Raw genomic sequence first — 24,016 nt, 5'->3', positions numbered from 1 at the left:
GTAGCGATACTCAAAGAACCAAGAGTCAAGTATTCCTCAGGAGTTATCTCCCTCGTCACAGTAGTGATAACCAAAAAACCAAGAGTCAAGTATCGCTTGGGAGTGATCTCCCTCGTCACATTAGTGATTTCCAAAGAACCAAGCATCAAGTATACTTCGGGAGTAATCTCCCTCGTCACAGTAGTGAAACCCGAAGAACCAAGAGTCAAGTATGCCTTGGGAGGGATCCCATGCAGTTTTTCTCAAATCTAGGTGTTGGGGCCCCCACCTTAGACATTCTCTCCCTCGGTTCAGCTTTTCTCAAACCTAGGTGTTGTTGCATTTACTATTGTGGCCCCACTTTAGATGCTTCCTCCCTCTATTCAGGTGTCTCAAATCTAAGTACCATTGCATATACAAATCTAGCTGCTATTGCATTTACTGGACTTGGGTGACTCGCTCCACCAAAATACCCCTGACCACAGCGCTCCCTATTTACAATGGACCCCTAGACCCAAACACTGCCACCTCCCACAATGCTGCTCCACACGACCAACAATTCCAACTTGACAAATACGGAGCGAGAACCAAGACCTCCTCTCTGCCCCTCAACTCTGGCCCAGCACTACGCAGTCACTCAGAACAGCAATATCGCACGCAGCCTTTCCATTCACACTTCCCAACCAGCAACCGAAAGAAACACACTGACAAGCACAATGCACTGTGCCTGACCCACCACTGCCAATCTAGCACCTTAATTCTCAAACCCCAACCACACACCTCAACTCCTCTCTACCCCTGGCCCAAGAAGCATCCTACACTCTTATGCCCTACATCCTCCACACTCTCACCACTCTGCCTCTGTCCCTCAGATCAGACCATGACCACCAACCATCCCCACCCTACCGAGCCCCCACACACTTCTGCTCATGCTCCGCCCTCGGACAACACCTCCACCTGGTCATATGCAGAGAATGACCATCACCTTCACTCCTCCACATACTGCGCTACCTTGAACTCCCAAACAAGAGGAGCACTCTGTTGATCCAAACACAACCTCAAAGCCACCAGGACAACATCTGCACCTCCCCCCCAAAAACTCCACACCCAACCCCTCAGCCCTCCCAGATCCGCTGTCTTCATCACTGCCCACATCAACCAGACCCCCACACCGTGCTACATCTAATTCCCAAGCCAGAGGAGCACGCTGGCACTCCATACACAACCTCCCTTGCCACCATCTTTTCTTCTGCTCCTCCCTGCTGGACCCCACTCCCAAGGTCATTTCCTCCACCCACATCCCTCCACACCTTACCCAGAACCTTGCAAAACCCCCCTCCCTTCAAACCGTAGCTATTGTTCACTCATGGAGACATCCATGTCCCTCCACTAAACCTGTCACCCCACCAACACACCAACCCTCTAACTCCAACCTGCCTCATCTCACCATTTCCCCACTTCCCACCAATACCCGGCATCCCCTCAGCAGGGCCAACCCGCTCACACTGTCTCCCCCCTCAATCTGCACACAGTCAAACACCTTTTCCTCTCCACTGACTATGCCCACAACCCCACCACATACACCTGCAGCATCAACTCACCCTCCATCTCAAGACCACCCTTTCCACTCCCTTCCCATCACTCAGCATGGCACATCTTGCTCTCTCCAGAACTATCGCCTCATCCACTTTCTCCTTCAATCCCCCTACCCTCTCTCACACATCTACTGCTCCAAAACACACTAAACCCAGGAAAAATGACCATACAACACCCTCGACTCTTTACGCTTCACCTCGCCTTCATTAGTCCTCTGTCCCAACCACCCATAGCCCAGCTGTCAGGAACACTCTGCTAGCCACTCCCAGACTGTCCCTCTTCGCATGCTACCTCTCACCTACCACCTCTACACCTCCACTTCCCTCCAGACTTGCAACCCATCCATCAGCCAGCCGGTTCCCACACACCACATCAGCACAACTCACCACCTACTCCCCTCCCCCACTTTCACCGACTTTCATCACATGCAAACTGGCCACTGCACACTCTCTCTTCCCAGTCCCATGTGACATCACTCCCTCACCCCACCTTCAAACATTATCACTAACTACTCTGACTGTTCATGCATCTCCCACTTCTCAGCATCCCACTGCCACCGACCCCTCCCCACCAGCCACCCAGACACACAATATGCTTCCAGACACTAGCACCAGTGGAACCACCTCCTCCCACCAAGTCACCTGCCTCTTATTCAATGCCCGCTTAGTGGCCAGAAACAGACACAACATCTTTGACCTACTATCCTCTGCCAATCCCGATCTCATCTTCATCACTGAAACATGGTTCAGTGATGAATTTAAACCAGTTGCACACAAGGATTTCCCTCCCAACTATGCACTCATCCCCCACAACAGAGCCACCAGAGGGTACGGAGTAGCCATCCTCCACAAACCCCACATATCCATCTCACTCACCGAAACCCAGCCATGCACAGCTAACTGAAAATCCCTGCTGGAAAGACTCTCCATGTTACCCACTTTCTCACACAGTTTCCTCATCTACAGGCCACCGGGATACGACTGACTTTTGCCAACAATCTCAGTGACTAACTAGCTGCATTTCTGGTCAACCATCCCTCACTCACTCTACTGGGGGGACTTCAATATCATATTTGGTTTAATGTACCAAACAGCTCTATGACCCAACCAGTAGTCGACAGCCTAGAGGCACTCAACCTCTCCGGGCATACCACAGGTCCTACACACACTGGAGGCCACACCCTCGACGCAATCTTCAGCTCCTCCGACCTCAGTGTCCAACCCCAAATCCCTCATCTGGAGAGACCACTCAGCCCTACCTTTCTCTATCCGCACACCGACCCCACCACCCAAGGTCCACACAATCTCATCACACAACTACAAATGCTGGAACATGATCAAAGTACTGCCTGGCCTGGCTGAAGCCTTGCTCAGCTCACTCCCAGCCACAGACAGACCTCTACCTATCAATTTGTTTGACTCTTGGCTCAATGACTCACTCCTCCCTCTGATCCCCTCCAACCCTGCACGCACCCAAGGGCCCATCACCAAATGGTTCATGCCCCACCTAAAGACTGTCAAAACCCATAACCGCTCCCTCAAGCTCAAAGGCCGAGCATCAAAAATCCACCTTAGCAAATCCCTGTTCGCCCACCATCACTGTAACTACAAATCCGAGATCCGAAAGGCCACAAAAATCCACTATAATAAAAGAATCCAGAACTGCTGCAGCAGTAGTAAAGAGCTCCACAGGATAATCTCGGAATTCGTGAAGCTCACTTGCACAACTGCCCCGACCGCACAAACGCTCTGCAACTCCCTCTCCCATCACTTCCACAGTACAGCTCTGAACAGGACTGCCACCCTTAATGGTAAACTCTCTAGACTCTCCCCTGCCCAATACCCGCCCCTCAAAGACCCCTCGTAGCACCAACATTCAACTTCTTGAAGACGATCTTGAGTGAGGAATTCCTCAAACTGCCATCCAGCAGAAGGCCCTGCAGGTCTCCCCTTGACCCTTGCCCCGCATCTCTCCTCAAAGAAATCTTCTCCATATGTGCAGGAGAACAGGCTCGGACAACACTCACTTCACCTCTGGCTCCTTCCCAAACCCCTTCAAGTAGCGCACATCAAAACCCTTCTGAAAAAAGCAGGTCTCAACCCCCTCCAGTCATCTAATTACAGGCCCATCTCCAACACCAGATTCCTCGTGAAACTCATTGATCACTCTGCCTACTCTAAACCCAACCTTTTTGATGAATCCAACAACCTACTAGACCCCACTCAGTCTGGCTTCTATACCCGCCTTGGAACTGAAACCACACTGATCCCGATCTGGGACAACCTCAAAGTCATGGCAGACTCTGAAGAATAAGCAGCTCTGTATCTCCTTGATTCCTCTGTTTCCTTTGACACCATTAACCATTCGATCCTCCTCGACCGGCTGCACTCCCTTGGAATCTGACAATTAGCACTCAACTGGATTGCCTAATTTCATAACAACAGGAAAGAAATCACTACCCTCCCCCCTTTTATCTCCTCAGCTCGCCCAGTGAACACCGGAGTACCCCATGGAGCCTGCCTTTGTTGGCTCCTTTTCAACCTCTACATGACCCTGCTGCCAGGGTTCATCCACTCGCACAATCTCATCTGCTACAATTATGCTGACAACACCCAATTTATTCTGAGAATCCAGAAAACGAGCTCCAATCTACGTCCAAACCTAAAAGCTTGCCTTAGTGATATAGACCAATGGATGACTAGAAACCACCTCCTTCTCAACCCTGGCAGGGAAAACAGATATCATAGTGTATGTCAACACAGCTCTACTCACGCAACCACTCCCATGGCCTCCCTCCCTCGGCACCTCCCCGCCCCCCAACACGGTCTAAAACCTTGGCTGCATATTGGACTCGGGCCTAACCCTGTCCCACCAGATCAATATTGTATCCAAATCCTGTTACTACCACCTCAAACTACTGAGACACATCTTCCCTTATCTCACCTTCTCCAACAGACTGGCTTCTATTATGTCCATTGTCATGTCCAGACTGGACTAATCGAACTCCATGTACCTGGGTACTCCGGCCTACCAACTTAACAAACTTCAAAGAGTCCAAAACGCAGCTGCTAAACTCCTCCTTGCACTGGGACGAAGGGACCACATCTCGCCTGCTCTCTGCACCCTCACTGGCTGCCTATTGAATGAAGGGCCAGGGCCAAATCATATGCATCACCCAACGAGCAGTGCAAAAGGCCATCGCAACATATCTCCAAGAGAAGACTATGCCCTACTGCCCAACTCACACCCTAAGGTCTAGCACGGCCCTACTACTAATGAACCCAGCCTCAAATTCAGCCAGACTTGGAGGGCCAGCCTACTCTACCTTGGCACTGACTCTGTGGAATTCACTACCTCCCCATATTCAGCAGGACTACATGGCCTTCCGTAAAGCGTTAAAAACATGGCTTTTCCCAAATCCATAAAGGGTCCCCCTAAGGCCATAAATCCATCACCCAATGGCCAAAGTTCAGAGAAATTCAGCATTAACCCTAAACACAACAACAGAAGGGCCACGGAAGACAGCTAACCAATTAATTAATTACTTCATCCTGGAAAAGCAGGAACAATCAGGACACAGAAGCTGACCTATAGACCTAAGGATTTCCAGCCTATGTTGCTGCATGCACCCAGCCTGACCACCAAAGCATAGGTAGAGTAGAGGTGACCCTTGCCTTCTAGGTAGATCCTAGAACCCTGCACCAGAGGTACAGATGTAACTATGCCTGACTAGACTCTTCGGAGAATCATGCAATAACCCAGGAAGCATCTAGCAACCAAGCTTAAAATATCCACTGTGGGGACCATAAAAATGGCCCCTCTGAGTCCTAGAAGAGAGCGTCTGGAAAAGGACTGCTCAACCAAGATAACACAACATACCCTAACCGGCCGGCTTACCTCCCTCTGAAATCAATGATCATGAACGACCAGGACAGACACGGCCGGCGCACTGAGCCCTAAAAGCATCCCAAGAGGGGGTCCACTGATCGATAACCACAGACACTCATTCCTACTGATATGCTCACTCTCTACTTTACATCAACAAACAATAGAATGCAGCTACACCCCTCGATCTATTCTGCCTAGGTGCACACACTACATTGCTCATAGAACACTTCAACAGCCCAGTAGAATGCAGTTATACCTCCCAGAAAATCAGCCTAGCGGCACACATAATCTCCCGCACTGGTCTCACGGCAGCCAGAATGCAGATTCGGTGACCACCTTCCTTGCTGCGCACATTACACTGATACCTCACATCCTCTGCACCACACTTAGCACTAGAAAGCAGCCAACCCGTGCAAATCACTCGTGCTGCACACCAAGTGCACCTAAGCACTGTATGCTACACTACTCTCTCCACTGATACGGGCCACGGTCCCCAAGGGCCTTCAAACCAAAGTGATTTGAGACCATACCAATGGTACATAAGGTGCTATACAAATACACCATAACATAACATAACATAGAATATATAGCCTGCCTTCCTACCAGTGTACACTCAGGCTTGTGTGCGGTCAGAATATTTTTACTCTGACTGAGGGAAAACCCTTGCAGATCCCTGTTTTTTAGCACCTAATACTTATTAAAAGGAACTAGCATTGAGAATAGTAGAGGGTGCTTTATGATGGCAGTCTGAAGACGGAGTTCTCGCCACCATTTCACATGAAGATTGTTTTACTACTTGCAATGAGTTAATCATGGACCCAGGCACTGGACACAACCCCAATACCTAGTGACCATGAAGCAGAAGGAGTGGGCATGCAGTTCGGAATTGAGACAGGTGCCAGTTAAGTAAACTAAAGTTGGGGTGATGCTCCATACCATACCAGACCTACATAGTCCTTTATGGAACTGATATATTGCTCAGACCTAGGAGGGAGGAACAGAGGTGAGAGAGTTGTGTGCCAGGTAAGCTGCAATATTCTGAACAAAGAAGTATGAGACATAACTACATTAACCTAGCTGCCTTTTTATCTTACTTAACAAACAAACTTAAAGAAGGTATGGATATATGACATTGTGGGCTACCAAGCTGCTGGGTGATCAGAAGTAATATAGATTTGTGTGAGAATCTGTGGATGTACCGGGTGACTTCAGAGCCCATGTGTAAGTGAAAGCCTCAGGCATGTGTATGTGATGCAGTTATCAGTGAAACAAATAACAAGATGAAGCCTGCATGGGGCGATACAGTAGAAAAACTCACCCACGGATTGAAACTGCGACCAAACATTATATTAAGGGCACACTAGCATAAATAAGCCTCCACCAATCAGAGGTATAATCCTCTATTGCAGAATTGAGGCTATGATTGAACAGGTTTAAGACAGACTAGCAGCAGTAGAAAGTAGACAGCTGTCTGCAGATATACTAAGTTTGAAACATGAAACCCGCCTAGTCATGCAATAAAGACCTAGACCTAAATTGGATGACATATAAAATACAGAATAAGTTGCAAACCTAGGTTCATAATTGTCCCAGATGCAGGAAGAGAATTCAAAATATGCTGAATGTGTTCCTTTAGGATGAAGAAGGACTGAACCTACAAACGGATAGAGCACATAGACAGACCCATGTGAGACAAGGTCCCTGGTCAAGGTTCCTGGTCCCTACAAAATGTGTTCCTTAACAAAATAATGAACACGGCTTGTCTGGGTTATAAAGGCAACAAGATCCATATCTGCCAATAACTTACCGCTCTGACACTGAGAAGGGTTGAGAATGGCATGTATTGACATCCTGGTAGTGTAAATTACTCTTACTCATTGACAGATTCAGAGGAGATTTAGAGGACTACACGATTGTTGGTTGATACTCTAGGGGACACTCAGAATAGTGAGACAAATACATATATGTCATGACAAAGTAGGGAATGTGACACACATGTGATGAAAATGTGGATTGCAGGATAATGCAAGCTTAAGAAATTGAATAACCCATTAGGTTGAATGAAAAAAAGAAGACAAAGAGACACCAGAGTCAGTTTGCGTCAATCTCTGATTTGTATAAAAGGACGTTTTTGTTGTTTGGCTCTCTTAAAAATGATGACTATTGGTATTCACACGTTTGGATATGGGGCCATGGCCAGACTCACATAGGTTTCATGGGTTGAGTAACAGGAGTGATGGTTTTTAGATCACTTTTTAACTGATTATTAAAGGGGGTAGAGTAGAGGAATGTTTGTAATGTATATGTTTCCAGAAGGGGAAACATGTAAGCAGAAACGGGGAAATGAGCAGGAGGTATACTACCAGCTTGCTGTTCATACATGGATAATGGTTCTGGGGGTGGTCGAAATAGTACCTTTTTATTTTATTTTTTCAGGTTCGGGTCTATGTTGTTATGGGGGTTTTCCATCCTTTCACAGACACTGACCTGGAGCTCTGTTTGGTAGAATGGGTTTGAATTATAACAGGATGAAACATTATGACAACCTGGGTAACTTGGAGGATTGATAATAAGGGAATGAAAAAGGTAGGGGATGTGCAGACAAACATATCTTGGGACGGGGTTGCAGATCGGGAAGGTTTACTATTGCTGGATGTATTTGCAGATCAAGGTCATGGCAATGCAGGTTCTTAATGTATGGGCGTGTGTCATTTTTTTAAGGGACTGAATTTCTCACATAACTATTGCTTGTTGGCCTAAGAGTTAAAAAGGAATGCACTGGATGTTTTCTTCATTCAGAAGGTACATTATATAAGAGGCAAAGAGAGAGAGAGATTATGGGCCAGATTCTACAAATATATTGCACATCAAAGGATTCCTGCTGGACAGATTTCAGGAGGCCACCCTAGTTATGAGGAACAGGGAGCTCCTAGAGTTTAGCCAAACCCTAATCAAGGTAGAAATGGAGAGCAGTACAGGCTTAGACTGAGGGGATATTGAACGTGGTCAGTGGCCCTCAACGAGTCCACACAGAATGGCACACAATAATTAATCTTGGACTGCCAGTTATAAAAATACAGTTATTTATTAAGGCCTTTAGAACACACTGAAAAATGAAATCAGCAGGTAGTATTATCACACAACACCCCATAATACAAATATATACAATCACCAGTACGTCCATTCGCAATACATAATCAAATAACTAAAGTAGGCAAGTAATGCAGATGCAGTTCAAGTCACAAGTTCAATTCCCTACACTTTGGAAGTCCAACCCTAAGATTTATGGGGCCTAGTGCCCAAAGGTCACAGGTTCCAACACAAGTTTCTCAAAGGTATGTATTCTCTAAAGGGATGCAATGAACTTGTGGTGATTATATAGAATAGTTTCAAACTATTTAAAGGTTTGACAACAATTTACCAGAAGACTGGTAAGCTCTCCTCTCTTTTCCAGACCCAAGGCTAACCGAGGGGCAGAATATCCAAACCAAGTTTGATGACCAAAGGTGAGTAAGATGGGGATAGGAGACAAAGGGTTTTTTTTCCAGTGTTATCCTATAGAGGACAGGGGGAAAGGCATAAGTATGCTTACTTACCCCCCTGAGTCCAATTTTCCCAGATGTCACAATGGCTCATCTGGTGGTTACTGAGGACTGGTCTTCTGTCTTTTCGTCATGTGGGAGGTGCCCAGGGTTTGCAGGTGCAGAGGAGCAGGAAGATGCTTTCTCACTAGTTCCCGTCCCCCCTAACCACTGTCATACTGGAATAGTCGAAGAAGACCAGTAAATGGTACCTCCAGTATTGTTCCCATACCACATTGACTAAATGAGAGATGCTATGCACTCAGACAGCCATATCGAATGTACCTGAAAGTGTGGAATGATGCAATGTGGAGGGATGTCAGCACTCGCCTATGGACCTCATGGACGTACGTTTAATGAAATCTGACAAGGATAGAGTGATGTCAGAAAGAAGCTATGAACCTATACTGAAACGATGTGAAAATACTTAAGAATGCCAATGTAACTGAAGACTAAGGGAAACATGTACCTAAACCACCTAAAACTAAAGCAAGGTAGACATTAAACATATAGAGGCTTGCTATAGAGGAATATATAGCATGGCTAGGACGGCCATAATAGGAAAACGGAAGCTGTCTCATGTCGAATTCAACCAAGCTACCTCAGAGACAGAGCAAGACTGTAGAATCAGGAGACATGGGAGAACAGCTCCCTGTGCAGAGCCGATGATGAGTAATGATTGGTCCAGAATTAAGGATGCTATTTTAAGGAATAAGCACAGAGCACAAAGGGAGTTACATGGGTAAGCTCTGAATGTGGGACATTCCTCATAGATTGAAGACGAAGAAAAGATCTGCAAGGAGCCAACTGTTGATCAATTAAACATGTACAAAGTTCATATGGGATAGAATGAGCAAGTCTCTGGAGGCGAAGAGGAGCAACAGCACCCAGCATAATTAAATCAAATAGCAGTAAATAAAAGACTGAAATGGACGCATTTGTGGTCTCTTCAGATGCGACTCAGAAGTCGAAAACAAGGGCTATTCATTAGAGCCTCAGATAAAGATAGTGGTGTGCTCACACTCCCTTGAATGTTCCAGGACAGTAAGCAGTCAACAAGGTCAACTACAAATGGAAGACTTTGGCTTATGGCCTACCGATGAGAGATGATGGACTAATTGAGAAAACCGGGCGTAGTATGACAGGATTCAAACACCTAAGTTTGGTTTCACTGATGTGCTGCTAAAGAGTCGAAAGTCCAAAGTTGTCATAATATGCCAACCAATTAGTGGATTTGAGGGACTTAACCTAACATACAATGTTGCATAGACCAATCAACTGCTATTTTGTCCACTATAATAAGTACTATACGTATTTAGAGGTAGTTCAAGGCATGACCTACAGATAACGGGTAGCGAATGATGCACTAATCCTTATATGTTCTATAAGTAGATATGTTATGATATGGTATTTATAACGCACCTAAACACAAGTGTTTCAAGGCGCGACGAGACAAGGGAGGGGAAACAAAAGGAGGACAAGACACTGATCTTACTAGAGCTAGTGACATTGAGATAGCACAAGTGCAGCGGAGCGGGAAGGGGAAAAGTGCCAGGGGAAGGGAAGGAGGAGGAGCAAGTGCAGGACACAGGATCACACATCAAAGAACAAGTAGCGTGGCCAGCATGTGACAGTGAAAGGTAAGGTGCAGACAACAAGTGTCTGATAAGTGCCGACAGCGTGGACTGTGGGGATGCAGATACAACCCCATTTCAGGGTTGCCAGGAGGCAGTGCAGGGGTACAACTGGGAGGGCAGGGACCCGGATCTGTAGTTTAGGGGGTAGCCAGGTGACCAGTTCAGTATCAGACAGAAGATCTGCAGGGAAGAGGAAGAGAGAAGGCAGAAGCAAAGAGGAAAGTCTTGAGATACTTCCGGAACCGGATATGGTTCTTGTCAAGTCTCAGAGAGGCAAGGATGCTTTTCCAGAGGGTGGCGCTGGTCGAAGAGAGCAATCTGCCCCCAGCTCGTTGCTTGGAAAAATGGCTTACCCTCAAGGAGATAGAGGTGGAGGAGCAAAGAGCTTGAGCAGGAAGATACTTCTGAAGAGAAAGTTGGAGGTATTGTGGGCCCAGGCCCCAGACGTCCTTGTGGACAATGCAGAGGGTTTTGATCTTGACCCCTGCAGTCACAATGGAGGGATTTTAGGGCTGGAGACATACGATCCCTGGGCTTGAGGCCTAAGACAAGTCTTGCAGTCCTGTTCTGGATGAGTTGCAGAGGACAGAGAGTAGACACAGGCAGATTTAAAAAGAGGCTGTTGCAATAGTCAAGCCTAGAGAGAACCAGAGCTCTGGAGACAGAGATCTTATGGGGGAAGGAGAGGAATGGAAGAATACCTCTGAGTAGGTGCATGTGGTAGTTTGACTTCTTGGAGATGTCATAGCTGTGAGTAGAGAAGGAAAGTGTGGAGTTGAAGATGACACTGAGGTTCTTAGCCTCATAGGTGGGAGCAGGAAGGGGGCCAAGTGAGGCCGGCCAGAGAGTGGCAGGAAAGGAAGGTGCAGGTGTGCCGATGAGGAGGTTCTCTGTCTTACTGGCATTCAGGCAGAGATCGTTGGCGGCACACCACTCCTGGATTGCAGAGTGCCAATATGGGATGAGAGAAGGAGATAAGGGGGCAGAAGGGAGCCTGAAATCGAGCTGATTGTTGTCTGCATAGCACTAGAAGTTGGAGCAGAGAGCAGTGATGAGGTGGGCGAGAGGTGCCAGGTATTGGTTGAACAACCAGGGAGAAAGATTAGACCCCTAGGGAACACCACGGGTGGGAAGAGAGATAGAAGAGAGGAGGGACCCAAGTTGGACCTGGCGGGACGGTCGGAGAGGAAAAAAGTCAGCCACGCAAGAGCCTTATCAGTGATACCCAGGTTATCACAGAGCCAGTTGAGCTGTATTACATGGTTGACTGTGTCAAAGGCAGAAGAGAGATCAAGCAGGATGAGGATAGAGGAGAGATTAGCCTCAGGGTTAGAGAGCAGGTCTCACGGATGTTCAGCAGCGCAGTTTCCGTGCTTCTGGCTGCTCTGAAACCAGGCTGATGGCCATGGAGACAACCAACAGATTTAGTATGAAGATTAAGCTGGGAGATGGCTATCTTTCCAGGAGTTTGCCCAGGCAAGGAGTGATGGAGATCGGGCAATAATCAGCCGGAATGGAGGGGTCGGCTGAGGGTCTTTTGAGAAGGGGGTGCACAAGAGAGTGTTTAACAGGGGAAGGGAAGGTTCCAGTGGTGAAAGAGAGGTTGCAGAAGTTGGCAAAGGCTGGAGCAAGGGTGTCAATGTGGTCCTTGATGGTTTTAGAGGAAGTGAAGAACCTGTTTTGATGAGGTTTTCGTAGATCAGACTTGTCTAGAAACTTTGTCAGGGGTGAAGAGAGGAAAGGCAGAGAAGGTAGGGGTGGCTGCAGGGGGGCCGGAGGAAGAGGAGAGAGTGAAGGTAGAAGGAGAGGATGAAAGGGTGGACAGGATGTCCTGTGTTTTAACGATGAAGTGAGAAGTCAGGGCCGTACAGAGGGCCTGGGAGGGGCAGGAGAAGTAGCGAATGCGGCAGAATCAACCAGTTCCTTGAAGATTTTAAAGAGTTTGGCCGAGTTGTTAGATGCCGCAGAGATGCAGGCTTGGATGTTAGCTCTCTTCTGAGTGAGGACAGAGAGTCGGTATTGCCTTTGGCTTTGGAGTAGGCAGCAGGCCACTTTGTCAGAGGGTGTACAAGATGCCAGCCATTTCCCCTCAGCCACCCTACACTTGTGTTTAAGATTGACGCGTTCTGAGTCGTACCAGTATTTGCACTTGGTTTTAGGCTCCATGCCGATCCTCATGACAGGGGTAAGTACATCGAGCATGTCGTAGATAGTAGAGTGGAGCATAGAAAGGGCTGTGTCAGGAAGTAAGTCAGTAGCGGTGCAGGAGACGGAGAGAAAGATGCAGCGAAAGCCTCTACTGACACACGCTTCATGGATCTAATGTCTGAGAAGGTGGGTGGCAGTGTGGGGGTTGTTATGGCCTGAGGGGTGGAGCGAGAGATGAGAGGAAAGGAGAGGAGAAAGTGGTCACTCCAGGAGAAAGGAGTGGTGAGAGGGTTATAGAGAGGGAGGTCTGAGGAGATCAGAGCATCAAGAGTGTGCCCTGCAGAATGAGTCAGGCCAGAGGGAAGAATGGAGAGAGAGAAGAGTCGCAAAGGTCACAAAAGGTCCTGTGATGGGACAAGAAGCATCCAGGTGGATGTTGAAGTCTCCTAGGAGGAGAAGTTGAGAGGTCTGCCAACTCAGAGAGGAAGGAGATGATCTGATCATGTGGTCGTTAGCTAGTAGCCACTGTGAGAGAGTGGCCATGAGAAAGAGAGAGCCTACAAACGAGGCATTCAAAGGAGGAGTAGGCCAGTATAGGAATGATAGAGGCAGGAATCCACTCTGGGAAGATCAATGCTACACCCCCACTGGAACGGTTTGATCTGGGCACCAAGAGGATCTTGTTGCCATCACGGAGGAGAGTGTCAAAACTTGTGACAGAGCTGGGCATGAACCATGTCTCAGTGAGAACAAGGACATCGAGGTTGAGTTCTTCCAAGAGACGGCAGATGTCAGAGGAGTGTTTGACAGTTGAGCGAGAGTTAAGAGTGGTGAGGTGGAGAACATTGCCATCTTTGAAAGACTTCTGGGGAGTGGTTCAAATCAGAGGTACTCCCTGCAGAGGTTTAGAAGGAGCCACAGGGTGGGTGGAGGAGTTAGGAGGAGAGGGCAAGGTAGACGAGGGGGAGAAAGTGGGCACAGAGAGGTGGCAGAGGGTGAAGGCAAAGGAACGACAAAGAGGATGTCGGCGAGGGTCTGTCTGGAGACAACTCTGGTGTTGGTATCAGTGATTCGGAGGCCTGGGTTGGAGACCAGGATATCCTTTTTGAACTTCTTCCTATCAGACTTAGTGAGAAGAGGAGGACAGTTTATAGAAATGCAGTTGGTGAGGATGGGTGGAACAGTGAGCACCATAGATGGTGCTGAGTAGGGGGAGGAGGAGAGGGTGCAGGTGGGTGGGAGAGAATGGGAGGTGAGAGCGGAGGGGTGGAGACACTGGGGGAGAGCACAGGGGGGTGCAGGCAGAAGAGACGGAGCAAGACAAGAATAAGTGGTAAGTAGATAACTAACTGAGCTGGAATGAGGGCTCATGGAGAGCACAAAAAGCACAAGCAGTATGATCAAGAACAAGGTTAGCAGGGAACAAGAACCAGAGCGGTCAAAGAAGAGAACCTAGAGGAAGGAAGAATACAACAGTACAAAAAAGACAATTCAGAGAAGCACAAAGAACACAAGGCAGTATGATGCAAATAAACATGTTAGCAGGGCAACAAGAACAAGAACAATCAGAGAAAGAGAACCTAGAGGAAGTGAAGCACAGAATACAAAAGACAAGTCACAGAACCAGAACCGAAGCAGTCAATTAAAAACATAGAGGAAGGAAGAGCACAGCAGTACAAGAGACAATTCACAGCAACAACAGAACAGACGATGGAAGAAGAACCTAGAAGAGAAGAAAAAGCAAGGCAAAGCACAGAGCAGTGCATGGCAGTACAGCAAAACTAAAGGCGCGAGGCTCGCGCAAACGAGGGATTGTGAAGGAACACGCAGGCAAAGGACATGCAGAGCGTGCACAAAGGATGAGTGGTGCGAGGCACCAATGCAATCAAGAATCACGTGGGAACCACGGACTAGGATGCGTAGGTGGAAACGTGGCCCGGGGTGAAGGAAGCGCTGGAGCATGTGAGCACGGAATGCAAGGGACAGCGCAGGCCGAGGATGCGTAACGGGCGGGCAGGTAGGGAGCTGGAAGGGACACAGAGGCAAACGTGATCGAGGGATTGCGAGGGAAACATGCAGGCAAAGGATACAGGGTGAGAGCGATCCAATGAGTGGAATGCGAGGAACCAGTGCATTTGCAGAACACGTGGGACCATGCAAAAAGGTGTTCCAAGGATGGAGTGGGGTGGAAGAACACGCGCTCGCAAGAGTGTGAGGGGCCATGCAAGTCAAGAATGCATAGTTCAAAAGACAGGGATGGAAGGGGCACGGAGGCAATGCTATCAAGGTTGCAAGGGGCCACATACGTCAGGGATGCGTGGCACATGAAGCCAAGGATGGAAGTGGAACACACGCATAGCAATGCACAGAACCACACAGGGAAAAGACAGGGAAAGGGAAGGGGCTCACGCAGCAAGGGCACGGGCCGGGGCAGAGGCAAGGGTGGGGAACACAGAAGGGAAAGGCTCAGGGGAAGAACTAAGAAGCACAATGCAAGCTAAATCACCTGCACTCATTGCCTGCGCCGCAGACCACCTTCATTGCCAAACACCTGCATTGCTCAACACCACAGCCTTGTCCTGTGAGGGCTTTGCCACACAGGGCCCGAACCTCAGATTGTATAGGCTCGGTAGCGTGGACGTAACAAGCATGTTACATGTCGTCGTCGGGTAGCGTATACTGCGGACCTGCATTGCTCAACACTGCGTCCTTGTCCTGCGAGGGCTTTGCCGAGAGAGGGTCCAAACCTCTGATTTTTATAGGCTCGGTAGCGTGGACGTAACAAATGTGTTACGTGTCGTTGTCAGGCAGCGTATCCTACAAAACCTGCAATGCTCAAAACCGCAAACTTGTTCTCTTAACCAATCCCTTCCCTCGATAGGTTTTGTATTTTGCCATGTAGAATGGTGTCATAGATGATGGCCATTGGGGTACAAGACCATTTGCACAATCAAGGTTAGTTCAGAATGTGCATGCATGAGTCCGATGCTTGTCGGTACTCCCAGCTTTGTTAAATGAGAATAGAATAGTACTTTGATATATTCCTTGAGTCTGTTCTTGAGTCTGTCCAATTATTTGGTCTGAGATCATTATTTGTAATTCCATCTAGCACAAAAAATGCTCCAAGGTGCTAGAGCACATTTGGTAACGGTGCGGATGGTTATGGTCTAGTTGACCCAGGCCAAATCCAGACCCCCGGACACTTGGCTTCCTGTGGAGATTGGCACGCAGTCACATGCAAGACTATTTGGTTGGCAGGTAACCCTATGATGAAATTCCTGTCCGGTCCCTGCAGGTGCCCGTGGATGGAAGACGAACTGATTGGTTGTGGGAGAGTGAATGCAGAAGGATTTGAGCTGAGTCATGGATGTAAGTAAAACAACAAAGGTGGAAAACATATGGGGAGGGATTGTGTTGTAAATAATAGGTAAAACAATTCTCTTGGGGAGGTTCTTCGATTCCTGGTTACAAGGGTATAGAAGGGTATGCACTAAAGTAAAGACTCTAAATAGGAGTGGTAAGGATTCTTGAGACAAGGTCCACAGAAGGGTGGGTACCAAACTCCAAAATGGAGTGAAACAAAGAATGGATACATTTACTAAAATAGTAAATTAAGGCATGTGCAGTAAAAATTGAGAAAGTGCCCGTGTGGGTTCATAAAAATTTCAATAAAAATCTTTTGTTGTTTCTAGACTAAAAAATATAAAACAATAGTAAAAAGTTAAGGAGATTGGTGAACATTTGGACCAAGAGATTGGCATCAATCAGGAAGGATAAAATTAAAGGAAAATAATGTATAAATAAAGAAGAGTGTCTTACAATACTAATAATAAAATAATGAGATAATAAAACTTCATAGAAAGTGTAAACAAAGGAGCAAACAGAATATGATTGCATATATTTTTAAAATTAAAGATTAAGTAGCTAAAATATTTCCTTTTTGGCATAATAAACAGTAATTGATGGAGCCTGCGGCAATTGATCGGTGTGGAATACTTGATAAAATAAAGAACTGAATAACAGAACGGGTATTGTATTGACGATCCCAACCAATTCGTCATCATGGGAGACACACCAAACCTCTTTTACATTTATGTAGGACATTGAAGAGATACACAGCAAAGATAAGGAAATAGCATTCGGAATGGGTCTGAGGCATGACCAATAAGACGCTGATGCCGTAGCCTCAGGAGGGTACGCTGTCAAAAACCATATTGCGGCATATGACGACATATTTGCATGCTACATATAAGGGAAAAGAGTTACAGAAAAGGCTCTCCATTTTAGAATTATGGAAGATGTACGAGAGTGACAGAGAAGATCCAGCTTAGAGGGTGTGAATACTCAATCAGCATAAAGGGGAGGATAAAATTCCTTCGGCTTCCCTTTCCCCTCCTGAAGATAAGAGTGCAGATACAGAGGAGAGCGGTAAAGGAATTAAAAGCAGCGTTGGGGTATATTAATCCAATGTATGCGTCCCCCGCTTATAGCAGTGGCGATAATGAGGAAGAGAGCAAAAGCAGAGAATGGAAATATATATCGACACCTGATGAAAGTAGACAGCGTGAGGAGAGAAATGACAGGCAAGACAGACAAATGGAGATTGAGGAAGAAGCAGGGAAACAGAAAGAAATGAACAATAAAGCTAAGGAAATAACAATAGCACAGAATGAATGGATGGGAGGACAAACATAAATTAAACTAGATGTTAAGGGCATTGATGGGATTTGAGAAAGAGAGAAGAGAGGAGAGAGAAGAGCGGGAAAAGAAAAAGAAGGAAGAGGAAAGAGCATACAAAGAAGAGAGGGATAAAGAATGCAAGTAAAGGGAGGAACAAAGAAGATATGAGGCAAGGAAAGAAAAGGAGAGATTAGAAGAGAAGAAACAAGAAGAGATAGAAGCCCAATGACAGAAAGTATGTAGGTTGGAAAGAAGGTGAGAGGAAGATGAATTGAGGGAGATGAAGACAAGAGAAGAAGAAATGAACAGGAGTAGGGGACTAAAAGATGACAAGAGATAGAATATGTATGCCATAGGATCATAGTGCCGATTGATGTACAAGAACGATTGGAGGAAGTGAGAGGGTCACAACAGCCTCATAGGGAGCTGCAAGGCATGCCAAGATCAGCATGGGCTGATGGGCAGGACACAGAAGACATAGTGCAAAGACTTGGGAATGTATAAAACAATCCTTCTGGGCCTTGTGAACATTCAGAACTTGCAAGTGCAGAGAGAGAGAAGGGACAAGGGTAGGGGGTAAGTGCTATAAAAGACGGGCATGAAACCTAGGAGAATGCAGAGGGATCACTATTAAGGGGAACTGAAGGTAGATTAGATGACGTCATAACAGACGAGTACGGAACGTTGTCTTTAAACAGGTTAGATCTCGATGATGCAGAGAAGGACAATAGTCACGCAAATGGGGGCATAATGATGTCAGACGAAGAAAAGGAGGAGAATGAGAGGGCGCGAAAAGAGAGGGCACATGCAGGTTTTCAAGGAAATCAGGTTTAGAAAAAGGGGCAAAATGATCAGATTTGGCGGACCCTAAACAAAAAAACACCAGAACCGACACCATATACTGAGCAACCACAAGTGTGATTGTGTAGTACAGGGGATGTATCCATGCCTTATGTAAAAAGATTAAGATTATTACCAGGAAGCAAACAAACGGGTGAGGCAAGCTACGCCTTGAAGACGAGGATTGTAGGCAAGTGATGATGTTAGTTTGAACTGTTTACCTGGATGGTGGGGTTGGCTTGTCCTTTTAACATGCAGGTCAAAATGTAAACAAATTGGACCCATATTCTCTCCCAATGTGTTAATTAGTATCTGAACGGGTACAAGAATTTCATGAACCAAGTAAGTTGTTCATGATAACACATATATTCCATTGTCAGTAGAGACAAAAAAAGATTTAATCTAGGACAAATGTTTGCTGTAACATACTTAATGACATACTTTTTTTGTGTGTCAAAATTCTATACTAAATATAGGCATTGATGCAAGTGATATTTTGGAACTGCATGTAAAAACACCTAGTATGTATGTTAAAGGAATGTTAATGATAAAAAAAAAATCCAGAAGAGTAAATATTTGGTGCCACTAAATGTGTTCAGAGTGGCTGATAAAGTAGGTAGTAATGTGAGAACTATTCATTGGAAATTGTAAAAACATTATGGGGGTAATTCATAGAATCCAGCGCACAAGTGGCGCACGCGGCTGGCGCACAGTGTGCGTGTGCGAATCCCTGCGCCAGCCGCGTGCGCTAAAATCAATTTCCGCGCACAGCGTATTCATGGATTCCAGCCACCAAAACCAGCCGTGACGCACAGTGGTGCAGTGACCCTGCAGCAGCGCCAGTTACGCCCCCAAGAACGCCTCTCGCGCAGGGAAAAGCCATCAATATACCCAATCCAGCGCAAAGGGCTGCGATAACCCTGTACCAGCACAGCAAGCGGGCTACGTGTATCACTGGGGTGCGCGGGAAGTACCTCACGCGATTCCATGAGGGTACGTGTATTTCGGGGTGCGCGTGAAGTTCCACACGCGATATCAGCAGCGTACGTGTATTTCAGGGTGCAGGGGAAGTTACACACGCGATTTCCACAGGGTACGTGTATTCCAGGGGTGCGCGGGAAGTTCCACACGCAATTCCATCAGGGTACATGTATTTCGGGGTGCGGGGGAAGTTTCACACGTGAAATCAGCAGGGTACGTGTATTCCAGGGGTGCGCCGGAAGTTCCACACGCGATTCCATCAGGGTACGTGTATTTCAGGGGTGCGTGGGAATTTCCACACGCGATTGGGCCCGTGCGAGCAGGGTACGCGTATCTCAGGGGTGCGCGGGAAGTTCCACACGCGATTCCATCAGGGTACGTGTATTTCATGGTGCGGGGGAAGTTTCACATGCAAAATCAGCAGGGTACGTGTATTCCAGGGGTGCGCGGGAAGTTCCACACGCGATTCCATCAGGGTACGTGTATTTCAGGGGTGTGCAGGAAATTTCCACACACGATTGGGCCCGTGCGAGCAGGGTACGCGTATCTCAGGGGTGCGCGGGAAGTTCCACACGCGATTCCATCAGGGTACGTGAATTTTGGGGTGCGGGGGGAGTTTCACACGCGAAATCAGCAGGGTACGTGTATTCCAGGGGTGCGCGGGAAGTTCCACACGCGATTCCATCAGGGTACGTGTATTTCAGGGGTGCGCGGGAATTTCCACACGCGATTGGGCCCGTGCGAGCAGGGTACGCGTATCTCAGGGGTGCGCGGGAAGTTCCACACGCGATTCCATCAGGGTACGTGTATTTCAGGGTGCGGGGGAAGTCTCGCACGCGAAATCAGCAGGGTACGTGTATTCCAGGGGTGCGCGTGAAGTTCCACACGCGATTTCAGCAGGGTACATGTATTTCAGGGTGCAGGGGAAGTTACACACGCGATTTCCGCAGGGTACGTGTATTTCAGGGGTGCGCGTGAAGGTCCACATGCGATTTCAGCAGGGTACGTGTATTTCAGGGGTGCGCGGGGAGCACCACACGTGAATTGCACGTGTGGGTCCTCCCAGGTGTTCCCTCTACACCCTCCACGGCCCCTGCAGGTGGCTCACACCACAGGGGCCTACCCTGCACATGTCCTGCAGGCACCCCATCCACCATGGCCATGCCCCCCAGTCAACCCACATGTCAACTTGCACTACTGCCCACCAACGCATGTCCCCCTGCACCCCCAGCCACCAGGGGCACCCTCCACCAGGCCCCCACCCATGTCCAACTCATGTTCCCCACCACCCCCACCCCCCAGCACTGTGGGGCACCCTCCACCAGGCCCCCACCCATGTCTCCCACCAACCCCACCCCCCCAGCACTGAGGGGCACCCTCCACCAGGCCCCCATTCATGTCTCCCACCACCCCCACCCCCCAGCATCCAGGGGCAGCCTCCACCAGGCCCCCACTCATGTCCCCCTGCACCCCTGCCCCCCAGCATCCAGGCGCAGCCTCCACCAGGCCCCCACTCATGTCTCCCACCACCCCCACCCCCCAGCAGTGCAGGGGCAGCCTCCACCAGGCCCCCACTCATGTCCCCCTGCACCCAGGTCCTCACAATCCCCAATCATGTGCGTTATGGTCAGCCTCCACAGCCAAAAGGCCCTACCAAGTAATCCATTCATCCACATGGAAATGGAAATTACATGTTACACCCCCAATGTTCATAAAGCAAATGAACCCATGTCTGTCACACACAATGGTTGCAAATGAATGGGAAAACACCCAACATGACATGCATGAAACCAATGAGATGATACCACACAGTGAAGTATGAAAACAAAATTGTATTAAAAAAAATTGAATGCAAATGAAATGAAACAAACTACAATGGCAATGAAAAAAAGATAAGCTGCATGTCCGTCCAAAAAAATGAAAACTACAAATCCAAATCCAAAAAAATGTTGTTCAAAGTCACATTAAAAATAAAATCAATCCGAGAGATAAAAATAAATGCAAAGACCATTGCTCCATGGAGAATAAATCAAAAATAAAAAAATAAAACAATCCAATGAAGAACTATGTACAAAACATCCAAGGATCCATGAGCCCAACTGAACAAAGGAAACCTACAAAAAACCCTAACTAAAATGCAACTATATACAAAAAGTGGAGCTGTGTCCTTCGACTCCAAATCATAAGAAGAAACAAATGAAACCTAAAACTAAAGAACTATATACAAAGGCGGCGGGCAAGTCCAGCGGCTCACTCCGTGGTGTTCCGGGCCAGGGCATCATCAAACTCCTCGTCTATGTCCCGGAGGCGGTCCTGTTCCATGGCCCCGAGGGTCCGCAGGGACGATGCCATCTGCTCCTCCAACCCCCTGCGGATTGCCTCGAGGCACATGGTCCGCCTCAGGGCCCTCCGCATGGAGTTCTCTGCCCTGACCATCGTGAGCCGCGCCTCTTCCGCCCGCCGCCGCTCCACACCTATCTGCTGGCCCAACCGCAGCCACACGGAAGACACTTCCTGTCCTGGGTCCTCCTGCCCTCCGGCCGATGCCTGCCCCTCCGATGTTGATGGCCCCGAGCCATGATGCCTCCCACGTTGACTCTGCTGCTGCCTCCGACGCAACTGCCTCTGCCAGCACGACGGCATCCAGGCTGATGGAATCCACCGACGCCGTTGTGCACGTGCCCTGCCTGATGATGCCGGCACATCCTCCATCTGCTGGAGTACAGTTGCTGTGGTGTCCACCTCTGCTGGACCTCCGACTCCCGACTGTGGCAGGGATGGGATCCCCACCGAGCTGGCTGCATTGGTCAGGGCAGGTCCACAGGGGGCCCTGGTGGCATCTGGGTCGGAATACGGCAAGGAGAACGACTGGTGTATAGTCTCCACAGAAGAGGAGAGGGCCGCCAGATTGGCCGACACATGCAGGAAACCCCCGAACATGGACGATCCCAATTGGGCCACATCGGCACGGTGCTCTTCGTGATGACGTGCGTGCTCCTCCTGGGAAGCACGCACGGCATCACGAATCACAGCCGTGCGCATCGCGACCCCAATCAGGACCTTCTCCATACGGCCAGGGGTCCCCTCGTCCGCAGGTGGAAGGGAGTCAGATGACATGGACATCCCCTCTACCTGCAGACGGGCCTGGGACGGGGCATCCCTGCTGGTGCATGGTGGTGCACCCACAGGGTCAGGGACAGCGACATGCACAGGCCCCTCCACGGTGACCTGTGCTGCCTCCTGCCCCTGCCCCTGGACTGTACCACTTGCACCAGCAGGGATGCCCCCACCAGGCCCCATGTGCGCCTCAGTGGCGGCCTCCTCCTCCTCTGTGGAAACCACCAACCTGGATGGCTCCTCACCGTCTTCCGCCGTAGCAGGCCCCTGTGGGGGCTCACCCACCCCTTCCGCTGCAGCCGTGGGGGCATCCCCGCCGCCTTGCTCCACAGCGCCGTCTCCGCCCTCTTCTTCACTAGCCGCTGCGTAGAGGGAGTCATAGAACACAAGCATCAGGGTACTGTACAATGGTCCCCTAGACAGGAAGCAATAGCAGATGAGTGCCACTGTCAAAGTACACTTCCATCATGTCCCTCCACAACACATGTGTCAGTCCAGGCAAAACACACACAGTGACAGTCATGGTGCATGCCATGGACATTTCCATACATGTCCAATGGACTCTCGAAACATACAATGTAATGGAACTCACATGCATCATGGGTCATGCCTATCACATGCACACACTTCACCTCAGTCACATCCATCTGGCCCCATACACCCCAATCACAGTGGATACAAGGATGACTAGGCTGCATCAGTGAATCTGTACATTGTCACAGACATGTGTCATGCATCCATGGCATTCACAAGTCACAGACACGCAGGTCAGGCACACAGACATGCATACCATATATGTACCTGGCATCAGCACCCATCCCTCACCCCCACCCATGTCCAGGAACAGAGACTGCCATGCTCTCATGTGTACAATCTGCATAGGGCTCCCCATGTCGCATTTAAACACATGCAACAACCGTGCGGTTCACACATTACTGGTCGCACATGCATTACCATGATGTCCCTGCACACATACATGCGTACATGGCCTATGTCACACATACAAGCAAGTATCAGACAACCAGCACACTGCAACATGCCCTGTCTCACACAGCAATGCTTGGCCACTTACCGCTCAACTCCAGACGGGTCTCCCTCTCAAGGACCTGGGCGTGGAGCACTGGGTGTACGCGTTCCAGGACCCTCATCTGGATGGAACTCATGCGGCCCCGGCCCCCCTCCACGAGGCGCCGGGCCTTTATGAGGGTCCTGGACCTCAAGTCCTCCCAGCGCTTCTTGACCTTCTGGATGGTGCGGGTTGCCACCCCCTCCGCGTTGATGGCAACCACACAGTCGGCCCAGATCCTCTCCCGTCCTTCCTTGTTGGCGCGGGACGATCCGAAGAGGGCATCATACTGCCCCAGGACTTGCTCCACCAGGACACCAACTTCGGTGGCAGTGAAGCTGGTGCCCCTCTGCCCCTCTGGCCGGGGGTTGCCACTGGTGCCAGATGTTGATGTGCCCGACATGGCAACCCCAGGGGCAGGAGTGGGTGGGCAACTGGGTCCTGGGGCTGGGCTGTGGAGCGATGTTATCCGAGTCGGGAGTCTTCTGTTCCAGCAGGGGTGG

The sequence above is a fragment of the Ambystoma mexicanum genome, chromosome 11 (assembly GCF_040938575.1).
Source record: "Ambystoma mexicanum isolate Mex_15411 chromosome 11, UKY_AmexF1_1, whole genome shotgun sequence".
Lineage (NCBI taxonomy): Eukaryota > Metazoa > Chordata > Amphibia > Caudata > Ambystomatidae > Ambystoma > Ambystoma mexicanum.
Note: the sequence above shows the minus strand (reverse complement) of the source record.